Source organism: Bos indicus x Bos taurus, chromosome 16 (genome assembly GCF_003369695.1).
Source record: "Bos indicus x Bos taurus breed Angus x Brahman F1 hybrid chromosome 16, Bos_hybrid_MaternalHap_v2.0, whole genome shotgun sequence".
NCBI lineage: Eukaryota > Metazoa > Chordata > Mammalia > Artiodactyla > Bovidae > Bos > Bos indicus x Bos taurus.
In genome coordinates, this window is record NC_040091.1 from 3,656,564 (window position 1) to 3,662,451 (window position 5,888).

Genomic DNA, 5,888 nt, shown 5'->3' on the forward strand with positions numbered 1-5,888 from the left:
CCTCTGGCGTAACCTTGCATGCCGTTCCTTTTTGAGTGTTGGGTTTTGCTGAGTAAGCCTGCTCTGCCCTCAGAACTTTAAATAGTGCGCTTGAAAAGCTCACCATTTCACCCTTGAATCTGCTGCTGCTGCTAAGTCACTTCAGTCGTGTCCGACTCTGTGTGACCCATAGACGGCAGCTCACCAGGCTCCCCCGTCCCTGGGATTCTCAAGGCAGGAACACTGGAGTGGGTTGCCATTTCCTTCTCCAATGCATGAAAGTGAAAAGTGACAGTGAAGTCGCTCAGTCGTGTCCGACGCTTCACAACCCCATGGACTGCAGCCTACCAGGCTCCTCCATCCATGGGATTTTCCAGGCAAGAGTACTGGAGTGGGGTGCCATCGCCTTCTCCATTGAATCCGCTAGTTCTTAGGAATTAAAGATGACAGAGCCATCTTTATGTTATTAAAAAAAAAAAAAACTTTCCAAATTCAATCCAATAAAATTCAATACCTATTCTTGGTTTGTGGTTGCTGTTGTTTTTACTTTTACTACCAATTTTGGTAGCAAAAGAACACTTTCTTAACCTAATTAAGTATAGTTTATCTGAAACCAGCTGATGACATGATGTTTAACTGTAAGGCCTTAGACTCAGTCTCACTAAATCATAAACAAAGTGGGAATGTCCAAAAGCCTACCATTTCCTTTACTCTCCAACATAGCTCTAGAAACTCTAATCAGTGCAGTCAAACAGTTAACGCAAACGAGGGCTGTACCTATGGGAGAGGAGGATAATTTTGTCATTGTTTGCAATATGCTAGTCCTAGAAAACCTCAAAAAAATTAAGTGTTTTTAAATTAATAACATGCTGTAAGCAGTGACTAGATAAATATACAACTTACTTTTCCCAACAGCTAATTAAGACACAAAATGAAAAAAAAAAAAAAAGCTCACAATAGCTAAGCAAACATCTCAAAAAATGGAAACTTTAGAAATACTCCTGGCCAAATTCAAACACCATAGAAACTATTCATCAACTGTGTTCTGAAATCTGCTGACTCTAAACGACCTTTCTAGCCCCAGTACTGAGAAAGGGGTTAGGGTGTTGTGAGAGTGGGGCAGCTTTCATCTTTCCAGGTTCCTTTTCCCCAAGATGATCTGAAGACATTGTTCCTGTTTGAGTTTTGGCAATTTTTGCCTGTCTACAAGTCCCTACACATTTAACTATCATTGTTGTTCCTCTCCCACTACAGCTTGAAGGTTTGTGTTCCCCTCAAATTCATATACTGAAATCCTAACTCAAGATAATGGTACTGGGAGATGGAGCCTTTGGGAGGTTATTAGATCATAAGGAAGGCACCCTCCTGAATGAGATTAGCGCTGTTAGAAATCCAGAGCTCCCTATTGCCTTCCATCATATGAGGATACAATGAGAAGCCTGCAACCCAGAAAAAGACACTCACCAACTAGTCTGACACTTTTCAAAACTATGAATAATAAATATCTGCTGTTTATAAGCAACCACTCTATGATATTTTTTGATGGCAGCCTGGAGGGACTATCACATCTCCTTAGAAGGCTTTCCTTTCTTTTTCCCCAATTTCATTGAGATATAATTGACATACAACACTGTGTAAGTTTAAGGTGTACAGCACAATGATTTGACTTACATACATCATGAAATAATTATCACAGTAGGTTTAGTGAGCATCCATTATCTTGTATAGATACAAAATTAATTAAAGAAATAGAAAATTTTTTTCCTTGTGATGAGAACTCTTAGGATTTACTCTCAACAGCTTTCACATAGAACATTCATAAATGTTAATCACATTTATCATATTGTCATTACACCCTTAATACTTATTATTTTATAACTGAAATTATGTACCTTTTGACTGCTTTTAACCAATTCCCCTTCCACAACCCTCTGCCTTTGATAACAAAAAATTTGATCTCTATTTTCCTATGAATTTGTTTCTGAAGTATAACTGACCTACAGCACTATGCTAGTTCCTGTCACACAATATAGTGATTTGATATTTCTTTTTTTTCTCATTTTTCCCTCATCTTTTAAAAAATTTATTTTTTTCTGATTGGAGGATAATTGCTTTACAATGTCATATTGCTTTCTGCCCTACAACAATGTGAATCAGTCATCAGTTCAGTTCAGTCGCTCAGTCATGTCCAGATCTTTGCAATCCCATGGATTGCAGCACACCAGGCCTCCCTGTCCATCACCAACTCCTAGATCTTACTCAAACTCATGTCCATTCAATCAGTGATACCATCCAACCATCTCATCCTCTGTCATCCCCTTCTCCTCCTGCCTTCAATCTTTCCTAGCATCAGGGTCTTTTCCAATGAATCAGTTCTTCACATCAGGTGGCCAAAGTATTGGAGTTTCAGCTTCAGCATCAGTCCTTCCAATGAATATTCAAGACTGATTTCCTTTAGGATGGACTGGTTTGATCTTCTTGCTGTCCAAGGGGCTCTCAAGAGTCTTTTCCAACACCACAGTTCAAAAGCACCAATTCTTCTGCGCTCAACTTTCTTTATAGTCCAACTCTCACATCCATACACGACTACTGAAAAAACCATAGCCTTGACTAGATGGACCATTGTTGGCAAAGTAATGTCTCTGCTTTTTAATATGCTGTCTAGGTTGGTCATAGCTTTTCTCCCAAGGAGCAAGCATCTTTTAATTTCATGGCTGCAATCACCATCTGCAGTGATTTTGGAGCCAAGAAAATAAAGTCTGTCACTGTTTCCATTGTTTCCCCATCTATTTGCCATGAAGTGATGGGACCAGATGCTATGATCTTAGTTTTATGAATGTTGAGTTTTAAGCCAGCCTTTTCACTCTCCTCTTTAATTTTCATTAAGAAACTTTTTAGTTCTTCTTCACTTTCTGCCATAAAGGTGGTGTCATCTGCTTATCTGAGGTTATTGATATTTCTCCCAGCAATCTTGATTCCAGCTTGTGCTTCATCCAGGCCAGCATTTCGTATGATGTACTCGGCATATAAGTTAAATAAGCAGGGGGACGATATACAGCCTTGATGTACTCCTTTCCTGATTTGGAACTAGTCCATTGTTCCAGGTCCAGTTGTAACTGTTGCTTCTTGACCTGCATACAGATTTCTCAGGAGGCAGGTCAGGTGGTCTGGTATTTCCATCTCTTGAAGAATTTTCCACAGTTTGTTGTGATCCACACAGTCAAAGGCTTTGGTGTAGTCAATAAAGCAGAAGTAGATGTTTTTCTGGAACTCTCTTGCTTTTTCAATGATCCAATGGATGTTGGCAATTTGATCTCTGGTTCCTCTGGCTTTTCTAAATCCAGCTTGAACATCTGAAATTTCACCATTCATGTACTGTTGAAGCCTGGCTTGGAGAATTTTAAGCATTACTTTACTAGTGTGTGAGATGAGTGCAATTGTATTGTAGTTTGACCATTCTTTGGCATTGCCTTTCTTTGGGATTGGAATGAAAGCTGACTTTTTCCAGTCCTGTAGCCACTGCTGAGTTTTCCAAATTTTCTGGCATATATGAGTACTCTCAATATGCCAGCAAATTTGGAATCAGTCATAACTATATATCTATATCTATATCTGTATTTATCCCCTCCCTCTTCAGCCTCTCTCCTACCCACACCATCCGCCTCTCTAAGTCGTCACAGAGCACCAGGCTGGTAACCCTGTTTTATATAACAGCTTCCCACTAGCTCTCTGTTTCACACATGGTAGTGTGAAACAGAGTAGTAGTGTATATATATCAATGCTACTTTCTCAATTCATCCCACCCTCTCCTTCCCCTGCTGTGTCTATGAGTCCATTCTCTATGTCTGTGTCTCTATTCCTGCCCTGCAAATAGGTTCATCAGTATCATTTTTCTAGATTCCATATATATGCATTAATATACAATATTTGTCTTTCTCTTTCTGACTTACTTGACTCTGTATAATAGGCTCTAGGTTCATCTACCTCAGTTCAGTTGATTCACATTTGTTCTTTTTTATGTCCTAGCAATATCCCACTGTGTATACATACCACGGCTTCATCCATTCATCTGTTGTTGGATATCTAGGTTGCTTCCATGTTCTTGCTATTGTAAATAGTGCTGCAATGAACACTGGGGTACACGTGTCTTCTGAATTATGCTTCATATGGTGGTTTTATTCCTGGTATTTTAAGGAATCTCCATACTGTTCTCCATAGTGTCTGTATCAGTCTACATTCCCACCAACAGTGCAAGAGGGTTCACCTTTCTCCACGTCCTCTCCAACATTTACTGTTTGTAGATTTTTTGATGATAGCCATTCTGACCAGCATGAGAAGATACAGCATTGTAGTTTTGATTTGCATTTCTCTTACAATGAGTGATATTGAGCACCTTTTATGTGTTTATTGGCCATCTGTGTGTCTTCCTTGAAGAAATATGTTTCGGTCTTCTGCTCATTTTTTGAGGGGTTGTTTGTTTTTCTGATATTGAGCTACTGATAGCTCAATACATAACTCATACATAGCTCAATACATAAATACATAAACTGATTATGTATTTTGGAGATTGATCCTTTGCCAGTTGTTTCATTTGTAATTATTTTCTCCCAATCTCAGGGTTGTCTGTCATCTTGTTTATAGTTTCCTTTGCTATGCAAAGCTTTTAAGTTTAACTAGGTCCCATTGATTTATTTTTTGTTTTTATTTCATTACTACAGCAGGTGGGTCAAAGAGGATCTGCTACAGTTTATGTTGAGTGTTCTGCCTGTTTTCCTTTAAGAGTTGTATAGTTTCTGGCTTACATTTAAGTCTTTAATCCATTTTGAGTTTATTTTTGTGAATGGTGTTAGGAAGCATTCTAAATTCGTTCTTTTGCATGTAGTTGTCCAGTTTTCCCAGCACCACTTATTGGGAAGAGGCTGTTTTTTCTCCATCGTATATTTTTGTTTCCTTTGTCAAAGATAAGGTGCCCATAGGTGCATGGATTTGTCTCCAGGCTTCTATATTGTTCCATTGATATATATTTCTGTTTTTGTGCCAGTACCATACTGTCTTGATGACTATAGCCTTCCAGTTTCATCCAAAGTCAGGAAGGTTGATTCCTCCAGCTCCATTTTTCTATCTTAATATTACTTTGGCTAGTCTTTTGTTTTCCATACAAACTGTAGATTTTTTTGTTCTGGTTCTGTGAAAATGGCTTTGGTAATTTGATAAGGGTTGCATTGAGTCTGTAGATTGCTTGGGTAGTATAGTCTTTTTCACAATACTGATTCTTCCAATCCAAGAACATGGTGTATCTCTCTATCTGTTTGTGTCATCTTTGATTTCTTTGGTCAGTATCTCAGTTTTCTGTACACAGGTCTTTTGTCTCTTTAGGCAGGTTTATTCCTAGGTAATTTTTTTTTTTTTTTGCAATGGTGAATGTGATTGTTTCCTTAATTTCTCTTTTGATTTTTCATTGTTAGTGTATGGGAATGTAAGTGATTTCTGTGTATTAATTTTGTATCCTGCGACTTCACTAAATTCACCCATTAGGGCTAGTAATTTTCTGGTGGCATCTTAAGGGTTTTATGCATCAGTTCAGTTCAGTTCAGTCGCTCAGTCATGTCCGACTCTGCGACCCCATGAATCGCAGCACGCCAGGCCTCCCTGTCCATCACCAACTCCTGGAGTTCACTCAGACTCACATCCATCGAGTCAGTGATGCCATCCAGCCATCTCATCCTCTGTCATCCCCTTCTCCTCCTGCCCTCAATGCCTCGCAGCATCAGAGTCTTTTCCAATGAGTCAACTCTTCACATGAGGTGGCCAAAGTACTGGAGTTTGAGCTTTAGCATCATTCCCTCCAAAGAAATCCCAGGGCTGATCTCCTTAGAATGGACTGGTTAGATCTCCTTGCAGTCCAAAGG